The 15,937-nt window shown below is 46.2% G+C and overlaps 1 pseudogene; it reads left to right on the plus strand.

Moving 5' to 3' along the window:
* Positions 1-9,476: 9,476 nt before the first annotated feature.
* LOC149096712 (uncharacterized) lies at positions 9,477-15,590 on the plus strand (annotated as a pseudogene).
* Positions 15,591-15,937: the final 347 nt, after the last annotated feature.

The raw sequence follows: 15,937 nt of genomic DNA on the forward strand, positions 1-15,937 counted from the left end.
TTCGGCTTGATTTCTCGGAGTTTGGGGGATATTTTCCAGTCCCGAAGCTCTAAACTAACTCCTGATTGCCTTGGTTTTCAGTGAAATGGACACAGGTAAAAGGAGCGCACGCTAGGTTTCCAGGTTGTAGGCCGAAATGTAGCCCCACTTTATTTTAAGACTGAAAGGGTAGACGAAACCGCCTTAAGCGCATCGAAATTTTTAGCCACTATGGCTCGATCTGCCAAAACTTGGGGGATATTTTCCAGTCCCGGGGACTCTAAGCTAACTCCTGATGAACTTAGTTTTCAGTAAAATGGTCACAGGTAACAGGAGCGCACGCTCCGTGTCGAGATTCTAGGTCGAAATAAAGCCCCACTTCATTTTAAGACTGAAAGAGTAGCCGAGACCGCCTTACGCGCATCGTGATTTTGAGCAACTTTGGCTCGATCTGCCAGAATTTGGGAAATATTTTCCAGTCCCAAGGACTCTAAACTAACTCCGGATGGCCTAAGATGTCAGTGAAATGGACACAGGTAAAATTAGCGCACACCCGGTCTCGAGCTTCTAGGTCGAAATATCGCGCCTCTTAATTTTAAGACTTAAAGAGTAGCCGAGACCGCCTTACGCGCATCGTGATTTTGGGCCACTTTTGCTCGATTTCCCGGAAGTTGGCGAATAATTTCAAGTCCCGGGGACGCTAAACTAACTCTCGATGACCTTGGTTTGCAGTGGAATGAACACAGCAAAACATTCTGAACGCTCACCTTCGAGCTTCAGGGGCGAAATATAACACTACTTAAATTTAAGACTGAAAGAATAGCCGAGAGCCGGTTACGCGCATCGTAATTTTCATCAACTTCGGCGCCATTTCCTGGAACTTGGAGAATATTTTCCAGTCCCGGGGACTCTAAACTAACTCCTGATGGCCTTGGTTTGCAGTGAAATGGAGACAGCAAAACGTTTTGAACGCTCACCTTCAAGCTTCTGGGCCGAAATATAGCCCACTTTACTTTAATACTGAAAAAGTAGCCGAGACCGCCTTACGCGCATCGTGATTTTGACAAACTTCTGGTGGATTTCCTGGAACTTGGGGGATATTTTCCAGTCCCTTGGACGCTAAACTAGGTGCCGATGGCCTTGTTTTGCAGTGAAATGGACACAGCAAAGCTTTTTGAGCTTCTAGGCCGAAATATAGTCCTACATCGCTTACGACTTAAAGACTAGCCGAGACCGCCTTACGCGCATCGTGATTTTGACAAACTTCGGGTTGATTTCCCGGAACTTGGGGGATATTTTCCAGTCCAGGGGACCCTCAGCTAACTCCTGCTTGTCTTGGTTTGCAGTGAAATGGACACAGCGAAAGTTTTTGAACCCTCACTCTCGACCTTCTGGGCCGAAAGGGAGCCCCATTTTACTTTAAGACTGAAAGAGTAGGCGAGACCGTCTTGAGCGAATCGTGATTTTGACCAATTTCGCGTTTATTTCCCGAAACTTGGGGGGTATTTCCCAGTCCCTTGGACGCTAAACTAGGTTCCGATGGCCTTGTTTTGCAGTGGAATGGACACAGCAAAGCTTTTTCAACGCTCACTTTCGAGCTTGTGGGCCGAAATATAGCCATACTTCACTTTAAGACTGAAACAGTAGCCGAGACCACGTTTCGCGCATCGTGATTTTGATCAACTTCGGCTCGATTTCCCGGAACTTGCGAAATATTTTCCAGTCCCGGGGACTCTAAACTAACTCGTGCTGGTCTTGGTTTGATGTGAAACGGAAACAGAAAAAGTTTTTGAACGCATACTTTCGAGCTTCTGGACCGAAATAGAGCCCCACTTCACTTGAAGACTGAAAGAGTAACCGAGACCGCCTTACGTGCATCGTGATTTTGAGCAACTTCGGCTCGATTTGCCGGAACTAAGGGGATATATTCCAGTTGTGAGGACTCTAAACTAATTCCTGATGGCCTTGGTTTGCAGTAAGATGGACCCAGCAAAACTTTTTGAACGCTCAATTTCGAGCTTCTGGGCCAAAATATAGCCCCCTATTACTTTAACACTGAAAGAGTAGCCGAGACCGCCTTACGCGCATCGTGATTTTGACAAACTTCGGGTTGATTTCCCGGAACTTGGGGGATATTTTCCAGTCCGGGGACTCTCAACTAACTCTTTCTTGTCTTGGTTTCCAATGAAATGGACACAGCGAAAGTTTTTGAACGCTCACTCTCGAGCTTCTGGGCCGAAATAGAGCCCCATTTTACTTTAAGACTGAAAGAGTAGGCGAGACCGTCTTGACCGAATCGTGATTTTTACCAATTTCGCCTTTATTTCCCGAAACTTGGGGGATATATTCTAGTCAAAGGGACTCTACAGAACTCCTGATGGCCTTGGTTTTCAGTGAAATGGACAGAGCACAACTTTGGAGCTTCTGGGCAGAAATATAGCCCCACTTTACTTTAAGACTGAAAGAGTAGTCGAGACCGCATTACGCGCATCGTAATTTTGACGAACTTCGAATGGATTTCCCGGAACTTGGGGGATATTTTGCAGTCCCTTGGACGCTAAACTAAGTGTTGATGGCCTTGTTTAGAAGTAAAATGGACACAACAAAACTTTTTGAACGCCCACTTTCTAGCTTGTGGGCCGAAATATAGCCCTACTTCACTTTAGGACTGACACAGTAGCCGAGACCACGTTACGCGTATCATGAATTTGATCAACTTCGGCTCGATTTCCCGGGACTTGGGGGATATTCTTCAGTCCCCGGGACTCTAAACTAACTTCTAATGGCCTTGGTTTGCACTGAAAGTGTCAGAGCAAAACTTTTTAAACACTCACTTTCGAGCTTCTGGGCCAAAATATTGCCCCACTTCACTTTAAGACTGAAAGAGTAGCCGAGACCACCTTACGCACATCGTGATTTTGACCAACTTCGGCTTGATTTACCGGAACTTGGGGGATATTTTCCAGTCTCGAGGACTCTAAACTAACCCGTGATGGCCTTGGTTTGCAGTGAAATGGATACAGCAAAACTTTTTGAACGCTCACTTTCGGGCTTCTGGCCCGAAATATAGCCCCACTTCACTTTAAGACTGAAAGAGTAGCCGAGACCACTTTAGGGGCATCGTGATTTTGACCAACCTTGGCTCAATTTCCCGGACCTTGGGGCATATTTTCTTGTCCCGGGGACGCTAAATTAACTCCTGATGGCCTTGGTTTGCAGTGAAATAAACACAGGAAAACTTTTTGAACGCTCACTTTCGGGCTTTTTGCCCGAAATATAGCCCCACTTCACTTTAAGACTGAAAGAGTAGCCGAGACTACCTTACGCAAATCGTGATTTTGACCAAATACGGCTAAATTTTCCTGAACTTGGGGGATATTTTCCAGTCCCGAAAACTCTTAAGTAACCCCTGATGGCCTTCGTTTGCATTGAAATGGATACAGCAAAACTTTTTGAAGGCTCACTTTTGAGCTTCTGGGCCTAAATATAGCCCCACTTCACTTTAAGACTGAAAGACTAGCCAAGACCGTCTTGCGCGCACCGTGATTTTGACAAACTTCGGGTGGATTTCCCGGAACTTGGGGGATATTTTCCAGTCCCTTGGACGCTAAACTAGGTGCCGATGGCCTTGTTTTGCAGTGAAATGGACACAGCAAAGCTTTTTGAGCTTCTAGGCCGAAATATAGTCCTACATCGCTTACGACTTAAAGACTAGCCGAGACCGCCTTACGCGCATCGTGATTTTGACAAACTTCGGGTTGATTTCCCGGAACTTGGGGGATATTTTCCAGTCCAGGGGACCCTCAGCTAACTCCTGCTTGTCTTGGTTTGCAGTGAAATGGACACAGCGAAAGTTTTTGAACCCTCACTCTCGACCTTCTGGGCCGAAAGGGAGCCCCATTTTACTTTAAGACTGAAAGAGTAGGCGAGACCGTCTTGAGCGAATCGTGATTTTGACCAATTTCGCGTTTATTTCCCGAAACTTGGGGGGTATTTCCCAGTCCCTTGGACGCTAAACTAGGTTCCGATGGCCTTGTTTTGCAGTGGAATGGACACAGCAAAGCTTTTTCAACGCTCACTTTCGAGCTTGTGGGCCGAAATATAGCCATACTTCACTTTAAGACTGAAACAGTAGCCGAGACCACGTTTCGCGCATCGTGATTTTGATCAACTTCGGCTCGATTTCCCGGAACTTGCGAAATATTTTCCAGTCCCGGGGACTCTAAACTAACTCGTGCTGGTCTTGGTTTGATGTGAAACGGAAACAGAAAAAGTTTTTGAACGCATACTTTCGAGCTTCTGGACCGAAATAGAGCCCCACTTCACTTGAGACTGAAACAGTAGCCGAGACCACCTTACGCACATCGTGATTTTGACCAACTTCGGCTTGATTTACCGGAACTTGGGGGATATTTTCCAGTCTCGAGGACTCTAAACTAACCCGTGATGGCCTTGGTTTGCAGTGAAATGGATACAGCAAAACTTTTTGAAGGCTCACTTTTGAGCTTCTGGGCCTAAATATAGCCCCACTTCACTTTAAGACTGAAAGACTAGCCAAGACCGTCTTGCGCGCACCGTGATTTTGACAAACTTCGGGTGGATTTCCCGGAACTTGGGGGATATTTTCCAGTCCCTTGGACGCTAAACTAGGTGCCGATGGCCTTGTTTTGCAGTGAAATGGACACAGCAAAGCTTTTTGAGCTTCTAGGCCGAAATATAGTCCTACATCGCTTACGACTTAAAGACTAGCCGAGACCGCCTTACGCGCATCGTGATTTTGACAAACTTCGGGTTGATTTCCCGGAACTTGGGGGATATTTTCCAGTCCAGGGGACCCTCAGCTAACTCCTGCTTGTCTTGGTTTGCAGTGAAATGGACACAGCGAAAGTTTTTGAACCCTCACTCTCGACCTTCTGGGCCGAAAGGGAGCCCCATTTTACTTTAAGACTGAAAGAGTAGGCGAGACCGTCTTGAGCGAATCGTGATTTTGACCAATTTCGCGTTTATTTCCCGAAACTTGGGGGGTATTTCCCAGTCCCTTGGACGCTAAACTAGGTTCCGATGGCCTTGTTTTGCAGTGGAATGGACACAGCAAAGCTTTTTCAACGCTCACTTTCGAGCTTGTGGGCCGAAATATAGCCATACTTCACTTTAAGACTGAAACAGTAGCCGAGACCACGTTTCGCGCATCGTGATTTTGATCAACTTCGGCTCGATTTCCCGGAACTTGCGAAATATTTTCCAGTCCCGGGGACTCTAAACTAACTCGTGCTGGTCTTGGTTTGATGTGAAACGGAAACAGAAAAAGTTTTTGAACGCATACTTTCGAGCTTCTGGACCGAAATAGAGCCCCACTTCACTTGAGACTGAAACAGTAGCCGAGACCACCTTACGCACATCGTGATTTTGACCAACTTCGGCTTGATTTACCGGAACTTGGGGGATATTTTCCAGTCTCGAGGACTCTAAACTAACCCGTGATGGCCTTGGTTTGCAGTGAAATGGATACAGCAAAACTTTTTGAACGCTCACTTTCGGGCTTCTGGCCCGAAATATAGCCCCACTTCACTTTAAGACTGAAAGAGTAGCCGAGACCACTTTAGGGGCATCGTGATTGTGACCAACCTTGGCTCAATTTCCCGGACCTTGGGGCATATTTTCTTGTCCCGGGGACGCTAAATTAACTCCTGATGGCCTTGGTTTGCAGTGAAATAAACACAGGAAAACTTTTTGAACGCTCACTTTCGGGCTTTTTGCCCGAAATATAGCCCCACTTCACTTTAAGACTGAAAGAGTAGCCGAGACTACCTTACGCAAATCGTGATTTTGACCAAATATGGCTAAATTTTCCTGAACTTGGGGGATATTTTCCAGTCCCGAAAACTCTTAAGTAACCCCTGATGGCCTTCGTTTGCATTGAAATGGATACAGCAAAACTTTTTGAAGGCTCACTTTTGAGCTTCTGGGCCTAAATATAGCCCCACTTCACTTTAAGACTGAAAGACTAGCCAAGACCGTCTTGCGCGCACCGTGATTTTGACAAACTTCGGGTGGATTTCCCGGAACTTGGGGGATATTTTCCAGTCCCTTGGACGCTAAACTAGGTGCCGATGGCCTTGTTTTGCAGTGAAATGGACACAGCAAAGCTTTTTGAGCTTCTAGGCCGAAATATAGTCCTACATCGCTTACGACTTAAAGACTAGCCGAGACCGCCTTACGCGCATCGTGATTTTGACAAACTTCGGGTTGATTTCCCGGAACTTGGGGGATATTTTCCAGTCCAGGGGACCCTCAGCTAACTCCTGCTTGTCTTGGTTTGCAGTGAAATGGACACAGCGAAAGTTTTTGAACCCTCACTCTCGACCTTCTGGGCCGAAAGGGAGCCCCATTTTACTTTAAGCCTGAAAGAGTAGGCGAGACCGTCTTGAGCGAATCGTGATTTTGACCAATTTCGCGTTTATTTCCCGAAACTTGGGGGGTATTTCCCAGTCCCTTGGACGCTAAACTAGGTTCCGATGGCCTTGTTTTGCAGTGGAATGGACACAGCAAAGCTTTTTCAACGCTCACTTTCGAGCTTGTGGGCCGAAATATAGCCATACTTCACTTTAAGACTGAAACAGTAGCCAAGACCCTCTTGCGCGCATCGTGATTTTGACCAACGTCTTCTCCATTTTCCGGAAATTGGGAATTATATTGCAGTCCCGGGGACTCTAAACTAACTGCTGATGGCCTTGGTTTGCAGTGAAATGGACACAACAAATTTTTTGCAGCGCTCACTTTGGAGCTTCTGGGCCGAAATAGATCCCCACTTCACTTTAAGACTGAAAGAGTAGCCGAGGCCGCCTTAGGCGCATCGTGATTTTGACCAACTTCGGCTTGAGTTGCCAGAACTTAAAAGATATTTTCCAGTCCCGGGGACTCTAAACTAGCTCATGATGGCCTTGTTTTTCAGTGAAATTCAGAGAGGAAAACTTTTTGAACGCTCACTTTCGAGCGTCTGCACCGAAATATAGCCCTACTTCACTTTAAGACTGAAAGAGTAGCCGAGACCGCCTTACGCGAATCGTTATTTTGACAAACTTCGGCTCGATCTCCCGAAACTTGGGGGATATTTTGATGTCCCGGAGACTGTAAACTATCTCCTGATGTGGCTTGGTTCGCGGTGAAATGGACACAGCAAAACTTTTTGAACCCTCACTTTCGAGCTTGTGGGCCGAAATATACAGCCACGTCACTTTAAGACTAAAAGAGTAGCCGAGACTGCTTTACGCGCATCGTGATTTTGACAAACTTCGGCTCGATTTCCCGGGACTTGGGGGATATTTTGATGTCCCGGACACTGTAAACAATCTGCTGATGTGGCTTGGTTTGCGGTGAAATGGACACAGCAAAACTTTTTGAACTTTCACTTTCTAGCTTCTGGGCCGAAATATAGCCCCAGTTCACCTTAAGAATGAAAGAGTAGCCGAGACCGCCTTACGGCATCGTGATTTTGACAAAATTCGGCTCGATTTCCCCGAACTTGGGCGATATTTTCCACTCCCGAGGAGTCTAAACTAATTCCTGATGGCCTTGGTTTGCAGTGAAATGAACACAGCAAAACTTTTTGAACTTTCACTTTCTAGCTTCTCGGCCGAAATATAGCCCCAGTTCACCTTCAGAATGAAAGAGTAGCCGAGACCGCCTTACGCGCATCGTGAATTTGACAAAATTCGGCTCGATTTCCCCGAACATGGGCGATATTTTCCAGTCTCGAGCAGTCTAAACTAACTCCTGATGGCCTTGGTTCGCAGTGAAATGAACACAGTGACACTTTTTGAACGCTTATTTTCGAGCTTCTGGGATGAAATATAGCCCCACTTCACTTTAAGACTGAAAAAGTAGCCGAGACCGCCTTACGCGCATCGTGATTTTGGGCAACTTCCGCTCGATTTTCTAGAATTTTGGCGATATTTTCAAGTCGCGGGGACTCTAAACTAACTCCGGATGGCCTTGGTTAGCAGTGAAATGGACGCAGGAAAACTTTTTGAACGCTCAGTTTCGAGCTTCTGGGCCGAAATACAACCGTATTTCACTTTAAGACTGAAATAGTAGTCGAGACCGCCTTACGAGCATCGTTATTTTGACCAAGTTCAGCTCGATTTCCCGGAACTTGGGGGATATTTTCCAGTCCGGGGGACTTTAAAGTAACTCCTGATGGCCTTGGTTTGCAGTTAAATGCAGAAAGCGTAACTTTTTAAAGGGTCACTTTCGAGCTTCTGGGCCGCAATATAGCCCCACTTTACTTTAAGACTGAAAGAGTAGCCGAGACCGTCTTAGGCGCATCGTGATTTTGACCAACCTCCGTTCGAATTCCCGGAACTTCGGGGATATATTCCAGTCCCGGGGACTGTAAATTAACTGCTGATGGCCTTAGTTTGCAGTAAAATGGACACAGCATATTTTTTTGAACGCTCACTTTCGAGCTTCTCGGCCGAAATATAGCCCTACTTCACTTTAAGACTGAAAGAGTAGCCGAGACCGCCTTACGCGCATCGTAATTTGTGTGTTAGGAACTTTTATGTTTATCTTGCTGTATTTCCGGACGGTAATTAATTCGCTGCGATTCAAAGTTGTTGAACCTTCAGTACTGTTTTGAGCCAGCGGTTTTCGCTATTCACACCCATCGTCCCTTGCGCGGATGAAAGGACCATGTGCTTTTGTAAGATGGCGTCGCGTTTTGGCGTCTGTGTTTTCGTCCGAGATTTTCGTTCAGGTTTATCTTAGTTTACAAAGGACGGTGTCGATGTTCAGAACGGCAGAGAACGAACAACAACGTATGTATGAACAATGTGAAGTTTAATTTCTCTTGCTACCTGTATTTTCAATGTTGTTCACTTCGTATCATTACAAGACACATTTTGTAATTTTGTCACCCAGGTTTTACCTACTAGTTCTCTACGAATAAAATGGAGTTGAAACGTCTGTTGTGTGTGGATCGATGCCGTTACAGTAAAACGTTGTTGTAGTAAGTCTTCGAGTTGCCAGCCAACCAGGAGATTGAAAGTGTGTTTTCAAATTGTCTTCGAATTTTGTTCGCTCCGAGTTGCCAGCCAACCAGGGGATTGAAAGTGTGTTTTCAAGTTGTCTTCGAATCTTGTTCGCTTCAAGTTGCCAGACAACCGGGAGATTGAACGTGTGTGTTTCAAGTTGTCTTCGAATCTTGTTCGCTTCAAGTTACCAGCCAACCGGGAGATTGAACGTGTGTTTTCAAGTTGTCTTCGAATCTTGTTCGCTTCAAGTTGCCAGCCAACCGGGAGATTGAACGTGTGTTTTCAAGTTGTCTTCGAATCTTGTTCGCTTCAAGTTGCCAGCCAACCGGGAGATTGAACGTGTGTTTTCAAGTTGTCTTCGAACTCAGTAACCTCGAATTTTGTTCGCGCCAAGTTGTTAGCCATCGGTGAGTGCGGACTTCTTTGTTTTAAGTTATCAGCTAAGATTGAATGTAATTTTCAATCATGAGTGTTGTAGAGGAGAAGAAACAAGAAAGAACTAAAGCCAAAGTACAAGTGACCAAAGCTTCGCGAAGATTAACTGGTGCAATTGAAAGAAAGGCAGATGTTGATGTTTTGACTGCCTTAATGGTTGAACTAGAGAAAGTATACGATGATTTTTGCGTGATAGATGAGGAATATGAAACCCTGGTTTCAGAAGAAGAACATGCTGATCATCGAGTTGTTAATGGGTTAGACATTATTGCGTACCGGGCAAATGTCAAAGAAGCATACACGGTGGCCAGAAATGCTTTTATGCAGGCAAAGGCCCCCAAGACGTCAAATGTGGTTCAGCTGGGTTCAGTTCCCACACCTGCTGACCCCCCTACACATCCATCAGAACAAAGTGTTACATTACCAGTACAAGGAACTTCTCAGTCAGGAAACAATGTTAACTCAGATCTATCAGTCACTAGTGTGGTCACTGCATCCTCACAGACACAGAATGTAACATTATCAGCAAGTAGTGCCCAAGCCAACAATTTTCATTTTGGCACTGGATCTATTACCCCTGCAGGTTACAGTGTGGCACCAACACCTCAGCACCCATTACCTGTGTTGTCTACTCAACAGCCCACAGTGACACATGTATACACTGGACATTTGTCAAGTGTTTTACCACAACAGTCAGTCAGTTATGCTATGCCAGCTCAGAGCTATGGTAGCCAAGCAAATGATTTGATGGGGTTTGATCCCATTAGTTCCGCTAGTTTCAGTAGTCCCCCGGCCCAGCAGTATTGGTTGCCACACTCATTTGTTCAACAGTCAGCAGGAGGACATGGTTATCCTGGACAGTTAATGAATGTGTCTCCGTATCAGCTTAGTAGTCATGGTATGCCAGCTCAAAGCAGTGGAAACAGCTCTGCAGACACACCAGGTGTTCACCTCAAGAAAATGTCACTTCCCACCTTTTCTGGCCAGAGAAAAGCTTGGCCAGAGTTTAAAACAGTCTGGAAGCAGTTGGCAGAAGGTGCAATCAAAAACAAAACAGCCTTAGCTCACGAACTCAAGAGGTCAGTGAAAGGTGAAGCTAGTCAAAGGATCAAGTCAGTGTATGTCACCAAACCAGAGGCTTATGATATAATGTGGAAGAAGTTGGAAGATTACTATGATGATACCAGTGCCACTGTTCAAGCAGCACTAGAGGATTTACATAAGCTCAAGCCAGTCTCAGAAACCGATTACAGAGGTCTTGTTGAATTTGTTGACGTTGTGGAGTCATCCTACAGCCAGCTTGAAGAGTTGAATCAGTTGAACTCTCTCACTATGAGGGACGTTGATTTTGTCAATGGACTTTTGCCTAACCATCTGAGATTGGAGTGGATTCGCAAATATCATGATATGAGCCAAACAGAGAGAATTCAGCCTTTCAAATCCTTTATGAAGTTCTTGGAAAGGGAAAGAGAAGCAGTAGCTCGGTTAGCTGAATACCAACCAAGGCGGAGAAGAACACTTGAAGTACCGAGGAATGGTGATCGTGGTAAAGGGCTGACACATCATGGAACAGGAACTGGTCAGGGCCAAAAACAGTTTTACCAGTGTGTTTTCCACAAGAGAAATACGGTTAAGCACAAAACAAGTGATTGTAAAGAATTTCAGAAACTCCCCATCAGTGGAGAGGGTGGCAAGTTTGAACTCCTCAAACAAGTGAATGCCTGTTTTGTCTGCTTTGGAGATCACCCACAGCAGAAGTGTCCCAGCAAAAAACCATGTTCATTGTGTGGAAGTGAGAAGCACCACTTCCTCCTGTGCAAGTCAGGAAAAAAGAAAGAAGGTTCAAACACTACTGGTCAAGATCAGACTCTATCAGCACCTCGAAAGGAAGAAGATCGACAAACTGACCATTGTGCTCATGCTGAATCAGCAAGTCATGCTACAAGAGGAGCTGGCCTTGCTCTCTATCCCATCCAGCAGGCAAAGGTGTGTGAGAGTGGGAAGAATGTTACCATATTCTGTGATGGTGGCTCAAACACAACCTACATAACCCACCAAGCAGCAGATAGAATCAAGGCCAAAAAACTGAACAGATTCACGCTTGACGTAACCACGATGGGAGATGTTGAGAAGACTTACAACACCCGACAGTATCAGTTCACCTTGAGAACGGACACTGGCAAGAAAGTCAGTATCACTGCATTTGGTATGGATAGAATTACTGGTCCTGTCAGCAAGCTGGACACTAAAGTCTTAGCCAATTTGTTCCCTGGCTATGATGTTGACTCTCTACAGAGGAAGACTGACAAAGTAGACATTCTCCTGGGCTGCGACTACTTTGGGTTGTTCCCCAAGTGTGAGGAGGCGAAGTGTGGAGATAATTTAAGCATCATGAAAGGAGACTTTGGAGTCTGTCTTCAAGGTACCCATCCTGATCTGAGAGAAGGAACTGAGCACGATTCAAATCTTGTGAAAACGATTCACAACTCAGTGATCAAGCATGAGGCTTACCATGTATGCCATGTCACTCACCCCGAGTTTCAGCCAAATTGTTCCAACCCTGGAGAGCTGGTCAAAGTCAGCAAAAAGTATGCTAGTCTCAGACAGACGAATGTTGCAGAACCCCTCGCGGGTAAAAATCAGGGACGCCTTATAGAAAACTTCATTTGTGGTGAAGAAATTGGAACTGAAATAACTCCACGCTGTGGTAGTTGTCGTTGTGGCAAGTGTCCAACTGTTGGCCACACCTATTCGTTCAAAGAGGAACAGGAGTTAAAATTGATTCAAGAGAACCTTGAGTATGACGGTGTTAAACAGTGTTGGGTAACTAGCTATCCTTGGCTTGTGGATCCAGGAACTTTACCCAATAACTACAGTAGCGCCTTGGCTACTCTCAAGAGTACCGAGCGAACACTCAGCAAGGACGAGCGGTGGGCTGAAACTTACCAGAAGCAGATGGAGGACATGGTGGAACGAGGTGTTGCACGGAAGTTGTCTCAGAAAGAACTGCAAGAATGGAGTGGTCCTAAGTTTTACATCTCCCACCTGGCAGTGGTCAACACACGGTCACACTCCACACCTGTGCGAATCGTATTTAATTCCAGTCAAGTGTGCCAAGGAATGTCTCTTAATTCCTGTTTAGCTAAGGGACCGGACTGTTACATGAACAATCTAATTGGCATATTGCTGCGCTGGAGGGAGAAGCAGGTTGCTCTTGTGGGAGACATTCGTAAAATGTTCCACTCTATCCACTTGAAGCCCTTGGAGCAACATTGTCATCGGTTCCTGTGGCGTGATTTGAAAATTGACCAAGAACCCGATGTGTATATGATGACACGAGTCAATATGGGCGACACTCCAGCCCCGGCTATTAGCACTGAAGCTATGTACAAGACTGCAGATATGTTTGAAACTGACAGTCCAAAGGCTGCCAACCTCCTGAAGAGATCCAGCTATGTAGATGATTTAATTGACTCTCAACCAAGTACACCTGAAGCATTGAAAATTGCTCGTGAAACAGAAGACATGCTTGCGAAGGGAGGCTTTGCAGTCAAGTGTTGGCAGTTTACTGGAGAATCAAGTCCTCGCACCGGCGAAATGTTGTCTGACAACGTTGACACACTTGTTGCACCTGATGGTACTGTACGCACGCACCCAAACATGTTGAAAGGAACTGATAGCAACCTGAGGGTATTGGGCCTTGGCTGGAATCCAGTGGAAGATACCATGGTGTTCGAAGTCACTCTCAACTTCAGCAAGAAGAAGAAAGGAACACACACAGGCCCAAACCTCAAGAAAGCTGATTTGCCAAAAGGCCTACCACTTGTGTTGACAAGAAGAATTGTTCTGTCGCAGGTTATGATGATCTTTGATCCTCTTGGACTTGTGTGCCCCTACACTCTGCTGGGAAAGATTTACCTGCGCGAAACGTGGTCCCTAAAGCTTGGATGGGACGATCCGCTGCCAACCCACCTACGGTCCAAGTGGGTTCACTTCTTCTGTTCCCTGTTCCAGCTCGAGCAGCTTAGTTTGAATCGTTGTTTACGACCACCCGACTCTGTTGGCCGACCATGGCTTATCATCTTCAGTGATGGTAGTGACCTCGCCTATGGTTTTGCAGCCTACATCAGATGGCGCCTAAACAGCGGGGACTATTGGTGTCGACTTATCATGGCAAAGTGTCGTATCGCCCCAGTGAATAAGTTGTCTACTCCTCAGATGGAGTTAAATGCTGCTGTATTGTCCAAGCGAGGTAGAAAGGTCATAGAAAAGGAGATGAGGTTCGAATTTGAAGAGGTGTAGCAAATTGTGGACTCTGAAACTGTTTTGAGTATGATCAACAAGACCAGTACTCGCTTCAAGGTGTATGAAGGAGTTAGAATTGGAGAAATTCAAGCCGCAACGAATGGTGATATGTCCCGTTGGGCCTGGATGTCAGGTTATCACAACCCCGCAGATTGGTTGACCCGTGGACGCACCCCTGAGGAGCTCGATCAAGACTCCCACTGGTGGAATGGCCCACCTATCCTGTACAAGCCTGTTGAAGAGTGGGGACTCAAGTCTGGTCTGCAGAAGGAAGAAGTGCTCCCTGGAGAGAAGAAGATGTGTAGTACGGCGGTAGCCAGGGCAGATCCTCCTTTGATTGTCTATGAGAGATTTAGAAACATCAATCGAGTCATTTGGGTCGTGGCAAGGTTGAAAAACATTGCAAGGAACAAGACTTTCCGTGCAGGAAATGCCATGCAAGTAACCGCACAGCACTTGAAAGACGCAGAGGACTTTGTCGTGAAGAACATTCAGAAAACAATGGAATGCGAGCTAAAGAAGAGCAGCAGCAAGAAAGGTCATGGAGGTCGCTATGCTAAGCTGAAGCCTGTACAAGATGCAAGTGGAATATGGGTCGTAGGAGAACGACTACTAAGGTACAATGCGATGACACCAGACTCATCCCTTCAGAGATTGTTACCCTCTAAGCATCCAGCTACATGTCTTTTCATGGAACGTGCGCATCAAGCAGGAGGACATAGGGGACGCGACGCAACCCTTGCTCGATTTCGAATGCGTTACTGGACGCCTCAAGGCAGTAAACTGGCAAGGCTAGTGAAAATGGACTGTCAACTGTGCAAGTTGCGCGATGCCAAATTTCTTGAGCAACCGATGGGGTTACTGCCAGAAGCTAGACTGGAACCCGCACCAGCATTCAACCACGTGATGCTTGACCTGTTTGGACCGTACACAGTTAGAGGGGAAGTCCAGAAACGCACAAGTGGCAAAGCATATGGTGTATTGTTCACCGATCTCGCAATGAGAGCTGTTCATATCGAGGCAGTGTTTGGATACGACACCAGCAATTTCCTGATGGCGCTTAGCAGATTTGCCAGTCTTCGTGGATGGCCAGAGAAGATTTACAGCGATCCAGGTTCTCAGCTTGTGGGCGCAGAGAGGGAACTCAAAGAAGCCTGGCAAAGAATCGACAGGGAGTCCTTACAGAGAGATTCTACTCAGAATGGTTCAACCTGGGTATTTGGACCTGCCGATAGTCCCTGGCATCAAGGAGCAGTGGAGTCTCTGATAAAGGCCGCCAAACGTGCTATTCATTTCTCAGTGAGTGACCAACGTCTGTCTGTACCTGAATTTCTCACTGTCTGTTGTGAAGTGTCCAACTTACTAAATGAGCGTCCGATTGGAGTGAAACCAAGCATGGATTCAACCATCAATGTTCTCACACCCAACAGTTTGTTGCTTGGACGGGCGACTGCATCTAACCCCTTAGGATGGCAACCTTACGACGCAAGCATTGTAACACGTTACCATCTTGTTCAGTCTGTGGTGGAGGACTTCTGGAAACGTTGGACTGAGCTGTATGCTCCAGCATTAGTAGTACAGCGCAAATGGCACACTGCCACTCGCAACTTGTGTCCAGGAGATGTGGTGATTGTCGCTGACAAGAACACTCTTAGGGGAGATTATCGCTTGGCGCTTGTGCAAGATGTTTTTCCAGGGGAAGATGGCAAAGTGCGCAAGGTGACAGTCAAGTACAAGAGCTATCGCACTGGGGAAAAAGTTCACGAGTACCGGGGTGCAAGAGACACTGTGGTTTCAAGGGCAGTTCAGCGCCTTGCCCTACTTGTTCCAGTGGATTAAAGTCTGAAGCCGAAGTCAAGAATGCAAATGGCATTAAGGATATTGAATATAAACGTTTATCTGGAGACATTTTGTGATTTGTTCAATGTTACAAGTTGTATCGCAGCGACCCCCACCCTCCCGGTGTGTTAGGAACTTTTATGTTTATCTTGCTGTATTTCCGGACGGTACTTAATTCGCTGCGATTCAAAGTTGTTGAACCTTCAGTACTGTTTTGAGCCAGCGGTTTTCGCTATTCACACCCATCGTCCCTTGCGCGGATGAAAGGACCATGTGCTTTTGTAAGATGGCGTCGCGTTTTGGCGTCTGTGTTTTCGTCCGAGATTTTCGTTCAGGTTTATCTTAGT

Source organism: Orbicella faveolata, unplaced genomic scaffold (genome assembly GCF_042242905.1).
Source record: "Orbicella faveolata isolate gen_17 unplaced genomic scaffold, um_ofav_v1 contig_48, whole genome shotgun sequence".
Taxonomy (NCBI): Eukaryota; Metazoa; Cnidaria; class Anthozoa; order Scleractinia; family Merulinidae; genus Orbicella; species Orbicella faveolata.